This window comes from Lissotriton helveticus, chromosome 1_1 (assembly GCF_964261635.1).
Source record: "Lissotriton helveticus chromosome 1_1, aLisHel1.1, whole genome shotgun sequence".
Taxonomy (NCBI): domain Eukaryota; kingdom Metazoa; phylum Chordata; class Amphibia; order Caudata; family Salamandridae; genus Lissotriton; species Lissotriton helveticus.
This window is the reverse complement of record NC_136057.1, coordinates 1548743285-1548763470: the sequence shown is the minus strand read 5'-3', so window position 1 is coordinate 1548763470 and position 20186 is coordinate 1548743285. Positions and strand designations below refer to the sequence as shown.

The window sequence follows — 20186 nt, the reverse complement described above, 5'->3', positions numbered from 1 at the left end:
AGAAATTCTACGGATTAAAGCCGGTCTCTAAGAACATTTCCCAGGATATCAAGACTTGTCAAAACATTGTTCCTAAGGACTGTCCCGCAAATGACATTGACACAACCCCTCCCCTGTTAGAGAAAACTCCGCAGCAGGAGTATAAACAGAAATTAAGGTCTAGTAAAATAAGTCAGTCAGTTTGATTGTATAAGTCCTCCCCTAGGTGAAACGGTTAGACTGTTTCTGACATGTATAAAATAGACCCCCATAGTGAGAGAGGCAGTCAAAACTCAATCCGATGTATCGTTTTTCTAAGTTTCATATTATTTCTCAGCCTTTTGATTTCCTGCACTAGTTACGCATTTTTCCTGTGTTTTCCAGTTCCTCATGTAAATAAGCCTTCTAATGTTACAGTAGAGCACACGTTTAGTGATCTGCCTCCTCACGAATATTCATACCGCCTCGCTATGCGTAACAATACATTTATCCGCATGTTGCATTATTCACATCAAACCAGCAATGCCACTAATTGTTGGGTGTGTGGTCGACTCCCCCCTTTCCAGACGTCAAAGGGAGTTCTGCCACTTTTTCCTTATCCTTTTTCACATAATGGTTCGTGTGGAGCATGGTCCACGTTAACGTCATCCTTAACAGATATGTCTTTTCTTAACAGCACATGTTTCCCAGACAAGCAAGGTTTCCCCCACAGAACAGGTTTAGATCCAGAAAATGAAGTGTATAATTTAGGTAATTATTCGTCGAATTTCATGGTCCTGAATGTTCAGTCTGATACTACTCCAGACTCACCTGCTATTTCAGTATTACCAGTCAAAGGCGAATTATGTGTCCGTAATTATGGTTCTGTACACGTAGGACATAGTGATTGTACTACTATTATCCAGTATAGTGACAGTGGGAAATCTATTTTTAAAGCTTCACGTCATTCTTATTTTGTTTGTGGTCAAACCGCATATGTTCGTCTGCCCCTCGATTGGGAGGGAACCTGTTACATTGCCTTCCTACTGCCACCTGTTTTCCTAGCCCCACCTGACTACCATAGGAATTCCTTCCTAGTACATACTAGACACAAGAGAAACCTCCCGATTGTCGATTATACTGAAACTGCTGCAGAGCAATTCATTGATATTGATAAAGGTGTGTCCCCTTATTTAGGTACAGTTGTAAACAGTAAGCTAATCCGTAGGTTAACAAGAACCCTTGAAGCTGTAGTAGATGAGACTGCCTCCGCTCTAGGTAACTTAACCGAAGAGCAATCCTTTATGAGAATTGTTGTGCTCCAGAATCGTCTCGTCCTTGACGTCATACTGGCCGATAGGGGCGGGGCCTGTAGAGTCATCGGATCCAGTTGTTGCATTTTCATTCCAAATAACGCGCCGTCTGTTTATTCAGCTATAACCAGACTTCATAAAATTGCCCATCTATTACACCAAGATCCAGGCACCTGGACATGGTCCGGTTGGTTCTGGAATATAATTTCCGTCTGGGGATGGAAAGTCCTGTCCTTTCTAGGTATCGCAGTAGCGATCATATTCAGCTGCTGCCTCTGTATACAATGTGGCCCTGCGATTTGCGGCATTTGTGCTACCACTTGTATTCCTAGTCCCAAGCCCCGTTCTAAATCCCGTTCCAAGACAATTCGAGATGAACAAATGGTACTGTATGAAATGATAGATGGTATCATGAATATTGATGTTTCCTGATGGAAACGTAGTGACAAGGAGGGAATGTGGAAAAGTAAATTTTGCCATGTTCTGTGTCTCTACGTGTCATCCATCATATGTTATGTGTGCATGACCAATATGCGTATGTTATTCCCCATGTCCGATTCAAGACGCAATTACAGTTGTGTCCACCTCTGGTATGCCAGTTTCCAGTCCTCGTGAATACTACGAATATCAGGCCTATGTAAAGCTACGTTGCCACGTTTCTCAGTGTGCACGTTATTTCATTATAAAGTCCCCGTTTCTAGGCCTCAAAAGGGCCTGGACGCCAGATTCAGCTCCTGTCTCCTGAACCCTCGCTGAGGAGCGATCCAGCCCCCACCTGTATCCTCGACCTTTCACTTACTTCCTGCCTCGCAGTGCCCGGTGCAGCTTGGCTCAGTCTCTGAGTCTGCCAAGACTATGTTATGATTCCAGCTATCAGTTTAGTCCTCCTTCTCTGCATTCCTAAGCTACTGAACTACATCAATAGTTTCCGTCATTGTCTAGCCTATGCGGCTCCATGTTAAGAGAAATACTGTATTTAATGGTCATTTAATATTCTTCATCACGCACTATATGTAGAATAAATGCATGCTCCAGTCTTAGAGTCAGTTAGCTTTTCCCCTCATGACTTCTAGTTTATATCAACATGTTCCCTAAACATCAGATACTAGATAGGGTTTAGGTACATGTCGCTCCGACCCTCCAGACCTTAGTCTCTGCTCCTAGCACAGAGTTCATAGCCCCCAGCTTCTCCTCGTAACACGTCATTGCCAGTTTGCGCGCACCACCAGGTTAGAGGCCCCGGCTCCTTAGGTAGCCCCCTCCTATGTTTCCGCCCATTCATGACATATTCTGTTACGTTTGTATCACATGTCTGAGTTACACCTTCTTTTTACTCTTATCTTTCGCGACTGCTACGCGTCACGCCTTCTGCTCCACCCACTGCTACGCCTACTGCAATGTAATGCTATGTGTTTGCGTTATGTATATATGCTCATGTATTGTTATTAAAAGTGAGCGCGCTCATCCCAGACCCAGCCCCAGCAGCTGCTGGGCCCTGTCATCCTATTTCTATGCAGGTTGTCCTGTTCCTGTCCTTATGCTGTATTAAACCTGCAAAAACTCCTACTACCTCGAATCTTGACTCTTATTTATTGAGCTATCTGTTATGATATATGTCTAGTCAAAAATAGGGTATTATTTATTTATTTACCACAGTGCCAACAATCCGAAGGAGCGGCCACCCAGACGGGCTCTCTTCACTCGCGGGACAGCCGCCAGGGATAGAGATTCTGACCTCAGAGAACGAGCCGGGTGGTAAAAGGCAAGTCTCTTTTGAAGGTACTTTGCTCCCACCGCATGGAGAGCCTTATAGGCCAGAGTCAATGCCTTAAAAGCAATCCGTTTGCGGATGGGAAGCCAGTGTAACGTCTGCAACAAACCCGCAGCACTAACTCGTCTGTTCAGACCAAAAATGGCCCTGGCAGCAGCGTTCTGCACGACTTGGAGCCGCTGTAGCAAATACTCTGGTAGTCCTAGGTAGAGAACGTTCGAATAATCTAGCCTAGAGCCGATCAGAGCCTGCACAGTCAACTTCCTATGCTCCTCAGACAGAAGGGGCAAAAACCTCCGCAGCATCTTTAGGAGGCCGAAACAAGTGCCAGTCACACCTAGGATCTGGGCTTTCAGCGTTAACCCCTTATCCATCTTGACCCCTAAGTTCTTAGCAATTTGGGAAGAACAAGACGGGGGGAACATATTAATGGGCCACCAGGCCTGCCAGTCTGGCTCCGTATCGCACCCAAAGAAGAGTACCTCGGACTTATCGGAATTGCACTTGAGGCTGTTCAGTTGGAACCATTTAAAAACAGCCCCAAGGCAATCCCGGATACTCTCCCCATCGAAGTCTCCTCCTCTCTTACAAGAGAAGAGGAGCTGGGTGTCGTCTGCGTAGGATACGATCTGGGCCCCGAATGACTCCGCCAACGCCGCCAGAGGGGTCATAAAGATGTTGAAATAAAAGCACAAAGTGCTGCTCACTGTCATCTAGTAGCGATGGGCCAGGGGAAAACCGCACCGACTGCCATGGAGAGTGGGTCGGGTACAGGGACTAGATTAGTCCAGCTGAAGAGTTACCTTGTCCCAACTGGCACAAATAGTTCTGTTTCAGTTAGAGGAGGCTACAAGGAGAAGGCTTTCAGAGCGAAGAGCTGGCTGAGTGTCACAGATTTTATTTGATGAGGGGCGAAGAACTGGTCGTTGCTGGAGCTTTTGAGTTGGTGATTTTTGCAGGCTGTCAGTGCTGTAGCATAAAGAACAGTTCTAGCACTGTCGGTCATTGGGGTCGGTCGCTATTGGCGCAAAGAGCAGGTCTCTAGCGGTAGGTGGGGGAGGCAGAGTTTCAATGTGGGCAGGCCTGTTCGCAGTCACAAGGAACCCAAACTTTAGGATTTTCCTCTTTTCTTCTTGGAGGTGCTTCAGCTGATACAAGCCAAGGGTCCACGACCTGAGGGGTACTTCATGGGCACCCAGACTCACTCCAGCAGAGGCCAGCAGCAGGGCTCATGCAGGTCCAGGCAGGTCCAGACAGGTTGATTTGGCATTAGTCAGCTGGGCAGTTGCAGGGAGGCCTTTGAAACTTTTTGTGTCCCTGTCGCTCACACAGACGGTCTAGCAACTGACCTTTGGAGTCACTCTGGGTAGCCTGGGATTAAGAAAAGCAGGCAGAGTCTTCCTTCCTCAGAGAACCACGCATTCCTTCAAGCAGCAGGACAATCCCCTGGCAGCAGGTAAGTCCTTCTGAATTTTCAGGAGGCCTGGGAATGTTCTGATGAGCAGCTCTGGAGGTCTCATATTTATACTTAATGCCAGCATTTGTGTGGGAGGGACTCCTTGTCCTACCCAGCCACTGATTCTGGAAAGTAAGTTCTTCACCTTCTCCTGGTTAAAGCTCTAAATTGTTTAGAGTGAAAAAAGGTAGAGCAGGCCAGGTGTCAGGCACCTTTCAGTATGCTCTGGGGAAAACATTTTGAAGTGTAAGTGGGGTTGCGTACAACCCCTCCCAGTCAACCTGCCATGATGGCCCATTCTGTCCACACCTAAGCCCACTTTTGTCACTGTTTGGCAGTAATACACAAACTCCAACAGAGCCATTCACAATCATGTGACCCAGGACACTGGCAGATTGCACAGTTGTTTGGGACAAGAACATGCCAACTTTCCAAAAGTACTATATTCACCAGAGAATCAACACTTAGGCCCAAAGAGGTAGGGGTATCATAATTAAAAACAAACAGATTTCCACTCGGGGTTCCTTCAACAATTATCCATTAAAATGTTATCATTAATGCAGTTTGACTGGCAATACATAATTGAAAATTGGTGTGTTATGCTACATTCCTTTATATAGAAACACCTTCAAAAGAAATAATGTTTGCAGTTTAGGCACTGTACAAAAGGATCTACAAAAAAGACAATAATGGTGCACTCTGAAATGAGGTGATCACACAGTGCAAGCGAGGGCAGTAGTAAAACAAAACATTAAGAGGTGATCATAGAAAGGCAATAGACAAAAGCATGGCCCATGCACAGGGCTTGTACAATGAAACGTCAAACAATGATTAGGAAAGAATCCATCAATATCTTAACTGCTCCTATTAGATGAATGTAATTAATAAGCAATGTCTTTATGCCCTCAACTGTTGACAGCGCTTCGACCCATCAGGTGATTATGGGGTCATCATGAGGACAACAAGAGGATTTACCAAGAGCAAGGATAGATCTCTGTTTTTTTCGGAAAGAAGATTTGTAGTAGGTTCCAACACTATTCAAGTACACAATTATTTGTAAAGAAGGTCACAAGGAATGCCAGCAGTGTCATCACTCGAGAATCTCTCTATAATAATTATACAGATTTAATGCTATGTACATAGTGAAATTACACCCATATGCTTGGAGAAAATCAATTATGGCGCATCTTGATAATAATCCGAGCATGGGAGATGAAACTAAGAAGGCCTCCCGGGTCCTGTAATCAGAGACTGAGAGAATCAATCTCTCTGCAAGCGGGTCACGGCAACAATCCAAGTGAAGGAATTCAGTTCTCCTTCAGGACAGCCGTTTAAGTTCCATCTCCCATGTACAACCTTTTGTTGACATCTTTTCTAACCCCTTAAGGAACCAACACTATATTTATGGTCTTCCATTGCGTACATACGAAAATGACTCTGTTAGATCCAGAGAAAAAATCTAATTTGTAACAAAGTAAATTATTAATTAATTTATTTTCTCCTTAATCCACCACAATTTTCATTCACATCAGGTACTGATTAAGATTGAGAAATAGAGCAACTATAAATAAGCATTTTGGAATCAATTTCATTTATAAATATGTACAGAGGCAGATGGTGGATTTTGTTGAAGAACTTAGATAAGTGACTACATCATCTCCCAGAGACTCATAATAACACATCCCTGCCTTGTTCTAAGCAAATGTTCACATGGGGTAATTCCTCTTAGAAACAGCAGCAAGTTCTAGAATTATACTCAATATACCTGTATACTTTTACACATGCAAGATGCATGCTCACGTTCACTCACGTCTTTGGGGGAAGTGACTTAATTGCATCCCACCCAGACGAAAGCCCAGGATACATTTAGGCCATTAGGAAAGGCTGAAACATGTTGATGCTCTAGGGTGATAGGACCATCACATCCTTTAGCCCTACAACTGTTTATAACCTTCCCTCTCACTCCACAAGTAAAGGATACTTTAGGAGTGGGGACACATTTTATCTTTAATGTTATGGCCCCATACACCAAGTGCTCCCTGAAACATTTTTGAGGCAACCACAACCTTTAGAAGTTGGGGTGAACCCGATGATGAATCATGCCACTACTAGAGTGAGTGAGGGTTATATTAAGAAAAGGGTCTCTTTCCCTTCCCAACCACAAGATTGGGTCGGCTAATAACGGGCGTACTGTTAAAAAAATAAATACTTTTTTTGGTCAGTTGTTTTGTTGTTGGTCACCATAAAGAAGTGCATTTTCCAAAGATGCAAAGACTTTCGTCAAACTTTGTCAATACTCTGTGACCATCACCAGCCTTTACTTCCTTGAAGTGAATCATGTGAGCACATTTGAAGTACAGTTCTTCAACACAAGCCGAGTCAGAAACAGCGAGTTATGCTTCGTAACACTAGCAAAATATCACAGGATTTATCCATTTGGATTGCACTTAATACACAACTACATAACACCAAGGAATAATTGAAAATGCACAAATCAATTCTGAGTCTTTTTTTAATGGATACTATCTCAGTAATAGCCAGATAAATAACAAGTCAGTTTTAATTACAAAATAATATATAGTCAGCCTTTGTGGAAGGCAGAATTGGGAAAGCAGTGGAAATATACCAGGAATATTGATATTGTTGCTTCTAATCATGTAATACCTTTTACATTTTGAATGAGTTTGAGATTAACTCAGTGGAATGAGCCAGGGAATCCTCAGAGATTCAAAACAATTAAATGTGATTATACTTCAGAAACGTACACTAACCCTCATTTCCCCATTCAATAAAGGATACAAATGCCAAATACAATTTAGTAATACATATACTTTGATTAAATATTTGTAAATTAACTATAAGGAGTTGATCTGTTATTAGGATTTGCAATAAAGTTTCTTTTAATTTTATATTTTTCTGCTAGTGAATGGTTGGATAGTTTTTTTCATAAACATTTTTTTTCAGGACTTATATAAAAAGGCAGCATGTGTCAACCCAGAGCCAAGGACAAAAGACAAAGCAAGAGTAAACTAGAGAAGGGAATAGGTCAAGGCCAGGCACCTGCGGGTCACAATTAAGAACTAGGACTAGTGTTTGGCAGAACCTGAGCAGCACAGAATTCACATACATAGAGTGTGCCTGAGCACTTAGTAACGGTCTTACATGCCTGTATATGCGTAAGAGGGATCATGTGACCACACAGAAATGTGGAACCCTTACCATCAGTAACACCTTCTTCATAAAGGAGCAAGGCATTTGCAGTTGTAGACTGTGATTGGAAAGACCAAAGCATACACATATCAAATAACTCAATCTTCCTTAGTTTTCTTATCATCTCTTAAAAGTGACAGATATTTCTTTAAAACAAATGTTGTTGTTCAAACAATAGTACCTAAGAGTTAATGCACTATCTGTTCTCTGTTGATTTATAGTGTTTTCACTCCACCACCTAAGAACTTGTTCTAGCTAAAATCAAGTTTTTAACTTTGTTTAATGACAGAGTCTTGTGATTGGTTGCCTGATGGCGTATACAGTCAACTAAACACCCTCAATTTGCCTTGGAGTTTAGTATTAGAGGAGTGTTCAGTTCTATGTTCATGCTCTTGACGGAGGACATTATTGTTTAAATAAGTGTGATAGGAAATAGAAAACTGGGCAGAGCCGAAGCCCAGCATGCCATTTTTTTTAACCAAGCGGCCGTCCTCATCGCCAATCTCCTGTCAGAGGGTGGGATTGAGGGGGATTTAATAAGAGATAGTCAGCTCGCTCTCCTCATGTTCCTCCTTTCATCTGTATGCAGCGAGGAAGTAGCAATCATGAAAGCGCACATTTGAGGCGCGCGGATAATTGCATGGGAAGCGCAGCGTCTGCAGACTGCTGCCTTCGCATATCTTCAGGAGCAGGGAGATTCCAATTTGTAGGTTAAACATAGGAAAAACAAATCCTCGCTCATTGAAAGCAGGAAAAAGGGCTTTCTATTTTTGTTATATGAAATTAAATATGTTGCACTTGTCCTCTGAAATGGGACATGTCCCGGAAGCAGAGTTTTTTCATACATTCAGTTTGTTCTATTTAGATTTTCATAATCTTGCAAACTGAGCAGAATTATGAAGAACTTCTTCGAAAATATTTTCCACAAAGTGTAAGTTTATGTCGGTTGTTGGCTCTATACCAGACATTTCCATTGAAGGTCCGGATGGTCAGATCCATGACAGATGTTTAAAATATCCACATAAAATAAATGTATATTCAATTGTTGACTCCATCTCTCTAACCAGAATACATTGTTGAGACATCGCTGAAGTGACAAATTTGAATTAATTCACATATTAGGCAAATGTAATATTAAAGCAATAACACATTTGTTAACAGAAAATAAGGAATTGCTTTTAATTAAAATATGATGTTTAATTTAAGGGATGAAGTAAACCCTGCTGTACATTATAAGGATAATTCAAGTCACCAAGGAGTTCCATAAACATATTGAAGAACAAGGCTGAAGACCGAGTTTCTTTATAAGGGTATGGAAATCTGAGGTTTCTTGCAACATCTTTATCATATATGCTGGGGGTACTTTAGCGCACATAATACATGGTAACAGCATCACCTTTCCCACAAACCACTTAAAACCTTTGTGCGTAGCCTTTTCATAAGAAAGAGCAAGCATGTTTGGAAACATGAAAAATACAAATAAAATCTCTAGGGCGAAATTAGGCTCATCAAAAACCTGTTAGATATTTGTGGGAACCAGATATTAGAAACAGTTCAATGCAAGTCAGTTTAAAAAATAAAAATGCTGAAGTACTTCAAAATGTGTAGAAACATGCAGAAAGGTTCTAGCTTACCACTATGTAAGGACTGCTAAGAATAAACATTTTCTCTCTGCTTGTCATTGTAAACTATCAACATACAGCAGAACAAAGAAAAGCAAATGTTCTGTTTCATTGCTTCAAATAGCTGCTTCAAGTATGCTCCTTGACCTGACCTGCCTTTCACCATCAGACCTCAACTGCAATAACTTATGACGGTGGAGTTCTGGTGTCTTTTCTTCATAATCACTGACTAGGCACGTAACAGGTCGCCGATTATAAATAAATCAGAGACTGCTGTTTATACAGGGATTACATAATCTCATGTATTATGGAAACTTTACATCTATGGCTGTGTAGTTCACAGAGGTATAATGCAGATATAGTTATCATGAAAGAGTCCCTCTCGGTATCTATGACATAAGCCGTGGACATCCACCTTAGTAGTAATGGTGTCACTTAAAGTAACAAAAAGCAAGATGGATTTCTTACAGGATGTTGGGGCGTTATTCTTCCTGTTATGGTAAGCAATATATGCTATTTACACATACAACATAATAGAATGTCAATTGTAACATAATGAGCAGCACGCCCCCCCCCCCCACCGTTACATGCTCGACAGTGGGGGCCACCAGCAGTAAATCAAATTTACTTTAAGCAAAACCCTAATGCTCACCACAAACATAGCAACTACCTGAAGAGCCCAAGTGTGATGATTCAATACCACCAGCATGAGCACCACGGATTGCAGCATCAATCCCACTACAAGCCCAGTGCATCAGGCATGACCAATTCACCATACCATCCTTCCCAGCTGTGACCATAGTTTTCCATCAGTGATGGAATCAGACTGGGGTAGAGGGGCGGGGCAACATAACATCAATGAAAACCATGAGGAGAATGGTCTTAACCCCTTCCATGCTGCCGTCGGCCATTGACCGACAGCAGCACTACCTCGCTGGTGCTGCCATCGGCCAATGGCCGACGCGGCCCCGCCCGTTTTGCGGAAGTGCCGCACTTCCGCAAAATCAGCGGCGCAGCCGAGGGGTTAATTGTGACAATGTTTAAGCCAACTGTATGATGGAACTTCACGCCTTGTCTGGAATAAAAGGGAATGAGGATGATTCTGTTTCCAAACAGTTCGGTTCACAATACTGACATTGTTTCTGTTCCACTGCATTCATTTATAAGCAGCATGTAGAATCCCAGAATGTTCCTTTTGAAACCCTTTTTGCAATACATCTATCTATACTCAGGGATCCACTCAATATAACACACAATGGTCTCTTAGAATAAACAGAACATGGAATTTCGCTCTAACATTTTGCTTTCTGCCATTCGTAGGCCCTTAAAATTGTAAACGTTTCTCAACAAATCCAGGAATTAAATGTTCTACTGGCCGAAACGCCAGAAAAGTGTACTGAAGTGCTACATTATATGGGCCACGTGGCAGCTAAACACATACATAAATGCCCACATAAGAAAATGGAAAGAAAAATGAAAACAATATATACATTTGGCATGCATGATATTGACAATTTGAGTTACTTTTTTTTTTCTTTCTAAGGAGTATATGGGCTTTGGTATGTAGCAACGAAGTATATGTAAAAAAACACAAAATGTTAATTCGAGCAATCCTGTGTTTGACTGCGCCATTACCAAGCATTTTCTTTGGCAGCTATGCGCTTACTTTTCACAGGAAAGAATGGGACCCATGCAAATATCTCTGTAATGGCGCAAAATCTATTCGTATTACCATCAAGCACTGCAGTGTTATATGCTGAAAATGTCGATGCTTAACTCAGTGATGTCTGTGAGAATGGAATTTATTTCCAAACTAGCCACCACTTGCCAACACTCCATGTACTTTTCTCCTACATCTAAAAAGTTTGGCACAAATGAATGCTAACCCTTCATTAAGCCAGACGTAAAAAACCCGTACATGCAGACCCAGGCATATCTTGAAAGAATACCTAGTGCACTTGCATGTTGAATATTTTTGCAGGATTCCAGTATTTGTTACTGTAGTATTTAAGAAAGCTTTATTGATGCTCAAACCATGTTCTCTAAAAGCATACTGACTATTCAAAAATATTTAACCCCGAGAGCTTAACATGTAAAAGCTTGCTACTCAGGCATTTTTCTGGGATTCGTTGCACCCCAGGAAGAAACTTGGAGGATTCTCCAATGAATTGCACTATCTAGAGCTGTAGATTTGCACGCAAGTCCATATCCTGGGCTTGAGTGCAGGTACACGATAAATAGAAGGCAGTGTGCACACATTATGCACATACAAATTATGTGCCAACCGATCTGATCTTCCAACAGCAAGAAACGGTAAGAAGATGTACATTATGCTGCCAATCCATAATTGAGTGTTGGTCTTCAGAAGAAGCTGTAAAATAGGTTGAGTAATTTTGTCTATGTTGTCACACCGAGGCAAAGGATGCCTCGGTGTGACAACCGGTGACTCGGTGTGACAACTTTTTGAGAAGCTTTGGCTTCTCAAAAAGTTGAGAGAAAATCTCACATTTCAGCAGTAGAATGTTCTTCCAATAATGTCTTTGTTGGAAAATTCTATCCCAGAAACCTGCAACCCAAGTCTGCCAGACCTCGGTGACCTCCATACCGGCTTTTGAAGGATCTACCAGGAAGCTACTTCATACATATTTATGAGTTAGGAATTTCTTTAACTCTTTTGAAATGGACATTTTGCACCGCAAATGATTATTACACTAATCACAGCGCAGAAGGAAGACAGGATTACATAGCAGTCGAAGTGCAAAAAGCTCCCTCAGCTTTGCGATCCCACCTTAGCACGTGGGCACTGGTTCACCATGTGAAGGTTACGTTTTGTTCACATCCTCTGTGCACTCTCTGTGTGATATCTGTGAAGAGAAATATGCAGTGTGGGGTAACTTCATAAATGTGGAGGTCTAGACGCCTAAAAATATACTGTGCACCTCTACAGTATGTTTCTGTTTGAATACTTTTTTTTACAGTTCCTTACTACTCATGCAAAAATTATGCAAGTCATAATGAAAGTGTACATCTCTATGATATTTATATATATATTGACGACATGTATATTCAGGAAAAAGGTTCACTGAAAAAATATCGATAGCAAAAATATAGATGACAAAACTATCAATGAAAAATTATAAAATGCAAAATATCGACGCCCTATACTTAAATAGGTAAGTACAAAAATATTGATGTAAAAGATATCGATTTAAAAATATGAATAAAAGAAAATAATATATTAAATATATAACATATTAATTATTAATATTATCTTTAACAAACGTATTTACATTTAATATACATTTTAACTAAATATAAAAAGAAATTTAATTTAAAAAAAAACATAATAATTTACACATATATATTTACTTTAAAATAATGTATTAACTTTATCTTTATTTAATTTATAAACTTCTGCATAATATAAACATAAAATATAAACATATATCAATAATTTAAAATAAAACAGATCTATAAACAATTAAAACATGAAACTTAAAAAAATGTAAACGAACATTTCACAATACAATAAATACAGCAGTATGGAAAAGGTTGGATAGCGATATAATTAAATTAACTATTCTAACTTGGATAGCAAAGGGGTAAACATTACTATTCCCACTCCAAAGAGTGCAACAGTAGTGAAAGTGTTGGACAGCGGAGGGGTAACATTTACTATTTCCACTCCAGTGAGTGCAAAAGTAGGGTAAACGTTAGATAGCAGAAGAATTACATTTACTATTCCAACTCCAGTGACTGCAACAGTTGGGAAAATGTTAGATAGCGGAGGGTTAAAAATTACTATTCCTACTCCAGTGAGTACAACAGTAGGTAAAGTGTTGGATAGCGGAGGGGCAAAAATTAGTATTCCCACTCCAAAGAGTGCAACAGGAGTGAAAGCGTTGGATAGTTGAGGGGTAGAAATTAGTTTTCCGACTCCAGTGATTGCAACAGTAGAGAAAGTGACGGATAGCGAAGGAGTAAAAATTACTATTCCCACTCCTGAGAGGGCAACAGTAGGGAAAGTATGGATGGCAGAGAGGTAAAAATGACTATTCCCACTCCAGTGAGTGCAACAGTAGGGAAAGTGCTGGGTAGCAGAGAGGTGAAAATTACTATTCCCACTCCAATAAGTGCAACAGTAGGGAATCCGCTGGATAGCGGAGGGGTACAAATGACTATTTCCACTCCAGTGAGTACAACAGTAGGGCAAGTGTTGGATAGCAGAGAACCAAAAATTACTAATAACATTTAAACAATTGAAAACAAAATAATCTTATAAATAAATAAACAATATTTAAAAAATATACGATTAAATATATTAAATGCATAAAAAGAAGAAATATAATATTAATTACATACAACAAAAAGGTACAAATATTATATAAAATAAATTAATACATTCATTTATAAACAATATTTATTTGAAAGGAGCACAATGCAAATATTAACATACAAATTATTTAAAACATACATGTATTTATTTTATTTGCTACATCACAACAATAAAAAAGACTTCAACATATTTATTTACATTTATTTTTATAAGTAACATAATGAATAATGAATTTAAAAATTATTATTAATAAAAATAATAATACATTTCCATTGAAAACACATTCTTTAATACTATAATACCCACAACACACACCTAAAATGTATTGCACAATTAACATAATTAATCACTAATTATTTTAAATTAATTAACAACTAATTATTAATTAATCAATCAAAAATAAATTACTTTCCACCCATCCCACCATTTTCACCTATAAACAGCGCAACACCCACCTAAAATGAATTACACCATTGTCATAATTATTTGCCAATTTATTCATTAAAATTAATTAACAACTAATTATTAAATAATTAATAGCACATTAATTTACACATTTAACACTATAACACCTCAATTAAACAAATATTAATAAATACAAATTATTCATTAATTTTAATATAATTAAATTACTTCCCACCCTATTCCTTTATAAACACAAAATTCTAATTTAAAAAAACTAATAACTACTCAAATTTTAACACATAATAAAAATGCAAACAATACTTATACAAAAAAACATACATCACAAACATATAAAATATATACTAAAATATATATCATTAATAAATAAGCAATATTTTTAACAACTATATTTTTGCAAACTATATTAAAAACTTCTATATATTTTTTAAATCAATATTACTTACCTAAAATTGATATTCTTGACAACGAGAATTTGTCTGTCGATATTCCTGCCCCACAATATTTTTGACACAATATTTGCGCAATTCGATATTTTTTACTCGATATTCTGTCTCTGCACCCAAGTAAACTTACCTTTGCATTGTATATGTAGTCAAGTCAACATGTATCCCACTCATTATGCCTACATAGGCATAGGAGCAATGTAAAAATGAATGTCCTATATGCATGCCACTGGTTTGAAAAGAAAAAAAAAGATGTTTTTGTACAAATGAAATGCCATGCATCCGAGAACTTGTGCAGATTGGTGCACTTTAGTATGCTTTCAGTTTTGTATGATTTGTCCAACTGTATGCAAATGTGGTATCAAATAAGGGTGAGACATTTGTTTCTAAGCTCACTAATGACGCCATCTACTTACTGATCAAGTCAAGTTTTTTTTTGCTATATTGTACTAGAACGACTAGGAAGTTTTTCCTTGTCTCTTTAATTTGGGACCCAAGGGATTGTGCCTTAAGCCCTTTGCACCTTGTTTTCACTTCCTTACTCTCAGGGACGTTAAGACTGGTGCAGGTATCTATGCTTTGATCCCCAACCCTGTGTGACATACTTACTGATCAAGTCAAGGTTTTCACAGAGTTTACACATGCTGTGAGACCTAACAGAAAATACAACTGGAGCCAAGGCTATGGCATCTACTGTTGAGAAAACGATGAGTCTCTTTCTCAATAAAACTAGACCGGTTTTCTTAGGGACTCCAACAAGTGTCATTAAAGCTGACTATTTGCTTTAATTAAGCCTTATGCCAACCTTCTGCTTGGGGAGCCTAGAGTTTGTGCAAGTTGGTATCTTGCAGTCCTTATTGCTGCAGGTCGATATTCAAAAGTTGATATTGTGATATTAATGCCAGCGTATATTACTTGTAGCCTAGTGGCTAGAGATGCCGACCCTGGAGCATGGAGAACCTGGTTCGATTTCTGGCTTCAGCTCAACATTCTGTGATTTTGGACAAGTCACTTAAGGTCTGATTTAGAGTTCGGTGGATGGGATACTCCATCACAAATGTGTTAGATATCCCGTCCGCAGCATTACAAATGCCATAGGATATAATGCACTTGTATTAGGGTGGACAGGATAACGGTCACATTTATGATGGAGTATCCCATCTGCTGAACTCTAAATTGGACCTCTAATCTCACACTACCTAAAAAGATTTTTAGAAGGAGCAATGTAAACCGGTTCTGGTGTAAAGGTCTGCACTAATGCCCTTCGGCCAGTTATATGCTATAAAAACTGCTGATCTACAGTCTTTCCCCTAAAAACAGAAACAGAAAATGTCCTAAACTGAAGCTGCATGTCCTGCGGTGTGTTATCCAGTTTCCGTCCTTTATTTCTTGTGATTAGCAAATAGACCAAAATGCTCTGATCTCCAGATAAACTATTAGGTGGGCCTAGAACATGCCTGGGGCTATACTTATGTGCATTTTCTCAAGATTTGCTTTGATAACACTTGATCATGGAAATATCAGACAGTGCACTTGGCAGACACTGATGAATTTATTTCCAAACTAGCCACCACTTGCCAACACTCCATGTACTTTTCTCCTACATCTAAAAAGTTTGGCACAAATGAATGCTAACCCTTCATTAAGCCAGACGTAAAAAACCCGTACATGCAGACCCAGGCATATCTTGAAAGAATACCTAGTGCACTTGCATGTTGAATATTTTTGCAGGATTCCAGTATTTGTTACTGTAGTATTTAAGAAAGCTTTATTGATGCTCAAACCATGTTCTCTAAAAGCATACTGACTATTCAAAAATATTTAACCCCGAGAGCTTAACATGTAAAAGCTTGCTACTCAGGCATTTTTCTGGGATTCGTTGCACCCCAGGAAGAAACTTGGAGGATTCTCCAATGAATTGCACTATCTAGAGCTGTAGATTTGCACGCAAGTCCATATCCTGGGCTTGAGTGCAGGTACACGATAAATAGAAGGCAGTGTGCACACATTATGCACATACAAATTATGTGCCAACCGATCTGATCTTCCAACAGCAAGAAACGGTAAGAAGATGTACATTATGCTGCCAATCCATAATTGAGTGTTGGTCTTCAGAAGAAGCTGTAAAATAGGTTGAGTAATTTTGTCTATGTTGTCACACCGAGGCAAAGGATGCCTCGGTGTGACAACCGGTGACTCGGTGTGACAACTTTTTGAGAAGCTTTGGCTTCTCAAAAAGTTGAGAGAAAATCTCACATTTCAGCAGTAGAATGTTCTTCCAATAATGTCTTTGTTGGAAAATTCTATCCCAGAAACCTGCAACCCAAGTCTGCCAGACCTCGGTGACCTCCATACCGGCTTTTGAAGGATCTACCAGGAAGCTACTTCATACATATTTATGAGTTAGGAATTTCTTTAACTCTTTTGAAATGGACATTTTGCACCGCAAATGATTATTACACTAATCACAGCGCAGAAGGAAGACAGGATTACATAGCAGTCGAAGTGCAAAAAGCTCCCTCAGCTTTGCGATCCCACCTTAGCACGTGGGCACTGGTTCACCATGTGAAGGTTACGTTTTGTTCACATCCTCTGTGCACTCTCTGTGTGATATCTGTGAAGAGAAATATGCAGTGTGGGGTAACTTCATAAATGTGGAGGTCTAGACGCCTAAAAATATACCGTGCACCTCTACAGTATGTTTCTGTTTGAATACTTTTTTTTACAGTTCCTTACTACTCATGCAAAAATTATGCAAGTCATAATGAAAGTGTACATCTCTATGATATTTATATATATATTGACGACATGTATATTCAGGAAAAAGGTTCACTGAAAAAATATCGATAGCAAAAATATAGATGACAAAACTATCAATGAAAAATTATAAAATGCAAAATATCGACGCCCTATACTTAAATAGGTAAGTACAAAAATATTGATGTAAAAGATATCGATTTAAAAATATGAATAAAAGAAAATAATATATTAAATATATAACATATTAATTATTAATATTATCTTTAACAAACGTATTTACATTTAATATACATTTTAACTAAATATAAAAAGAAATTTAATTTAAAAAAAAACATAATAATTTACACATATATATTTACTTTAAAATAATGTATTAACTTTATCTTTATTTAATTTATAAACTTCTGCATAATATAAACATAAAATATAAACATATATCAATAATTTAAAATAAAACAGATCTATAAACAATTAAAACATGAAACTTAAAAAAATGTAAACGAACATTTCACAATACAATAAATACAGCAGTATGGAAAAGGTTGGATAGCGATATAATTAAATTAACTATTCTAACTTGGATAGCAAAGGGGTAAACATTACTATTCCCACTCCAAAGAGTGCAACAGTAGTGAAAGTGTTGGACAGCGGAGGGGTAACATTTACTATTTCCACTCCAGTGAGTGCAAAAGTAGGGTAAACGTTAGATAGCAGAAGAATTACATTTACTATTCCAACTCCAGTGACTGCAACAGTTGGGAAAATGTTAGATAGCGGAGGGTTAAAAATTACTATTCCTACTCCAGTGAGTACAACAGTAGGTAAAGTGTTGGATAGCGGAGGGGCAAAAATTAGTATTCCCACTCCAAAGAGTGCAACAGGAGTGAAAGCGTTGGATAGTTGAGGGGTAGAAATTAGTTTTCCGACTCCAGTGATTGCAACAGTAGAGAAAGTGACGGATAGCGAAGGAGTAAAAATTACTATTCCCACTCCTGAGAGGGCAACAGTAGGGAAAGTATGGATGGCAGAGAGGTAAAAATGACTATTCCCACTCCAGTGAGTGCAACAGTAGGGAAAGTGCTGGGTAGCAGAGAGGTGAAAATTACTATTCCCACTCCAATAAGTGCAACAGTAGGGAATCCGCTGGATAGCGGAGGGGTACAAATGACTATTTCCACTCCAGTGAGTACAACAGTAGGGCAAGTGTTGGATAGCAGAGAACCAAAAATTACTAATAACATTTAAACAATTGAAAACAAAATAATCTTATAAATAAATAAACAATATTTAAAAAATATACGATTAAATATATTAAATGCATAAAAAGAAGAAATATAATATTAATTACATACAACAAAAAGGTACAAATATTATATAAAATAAATTAATACATTCATTTATAAACAATATTTATTTGAAAGGAGCACAATGCAAATATTAACATACAAATTATTTAAAACATACATGTATTTATTTTATTTGCTACATCACAACAATAAAAAAGACTTCAACATATTTATTTACATTTATTTTTATAAGTAACATAATGAATAATGAATTTAAAAATTATTATTAATAAAAATAATAATACATTTCCATTGAAAACACATTCTTTAATACTATAATACCCACAACACACACCTAAAATGTATTGCACAATTAACATAATTAATCACTAATTATTTTAAATTAATTAACAACTAATTATTAATTAATCAATCAAAAATAAATTACTTTCCACCCATCCCACCATTTTCACCTATAAACAGCGCAACACCCACCTAAAATGAATTACACCATTGTCATAATTATTTGCCAATTTATTCATTAAAATTAATTAACAACTAATTATTAAATAATTAATAGCACATTAATTTACACATTTAACACTATAACACCTCAATTAAACAAATATTAATAAATACAAATTATTCATTAATTTTAATATAATTAAATTACTTCCCACCCTATTCCTTTATAAACACAAAATTCTAATTTAAAAAAACTAATAACTACTCAAATTTTAACACATAATAAAAATGCAAACAATACTTATACAAAAAAACATACATCACAAACATATAAAATATATACTAAAATATATATCATTAATAAATAAGCAATATTTTTAACAACTATATTTTTGCAAACTATATTAAACACTTCTATATATTTTTTAAATCAATATTACTTACCTAAAATTGATATTCTTGACAACGAGAATTTGTCTGTCGATATTCCTGCCCCACAATATTTTTGACACAATATTTGCGCAATTCGATATTTTTTACTCGATATTCTGTCTCTGCACCCAAGTAAACTTACCTTTGCATTGTATATGTAGTCAAGTCAACATGTATCCCACTCATTATGCCTACATAGGCATAGGAGCAATGTAAAAATGAATGTCCTATATGCATGCCACTGGTTTGAAAAGAAAAAAAAAGATATTTTTGTACAAATGAAATGCCATGCATCCGAGAACTTGTGCAGATTGGTGCACTTTAGTATGCTTTCAGTTTTGTATGATTTGTCCAACTGTATGCAAATGTGGTATCAAATAAGGGTGAGACATTTGTTTCTAAGCTCACTAATGACGCCATCTACTTACTGATCAAGTCAAGTTTTTTTTTGCTATATTGTACTAGAACGACTAGGAAGTTTTTCCTTGTCTCTTTAATTTGGGACCCAAGGGATTGTGCCTTAAGCCCTTTGCACCTTGTTTTCACTTCCTTACTCTCAGGGACGTTAAGACTGGTGCAGGTATCTATGCTTTGATCCCCAACCCTGTGTGACATACTTACTGATCAAGTCAAGGTTTTCACAGAGTTTACACATGCTGTGAGACCTAACAGAAAATACAACTGGAGCCAAGGCTATGGCATCTACTG

General features: G+C 38.0%; 1 protein-coding gene across 1 annotated transcript in view; it reads left to right on the top strand.

Moving 5' to 3' along the window:
• The window catches only part of BRINP3 (BMP/retinoic acid inducible neural specific 3), a 1145169-nt gene that overhangs the window by 297500 nt on the left and 827483 nt on the right, over nucleotides 1–20186 (top strand). The gene's annotated exons all lie outside the window — the stretch shown is intronic.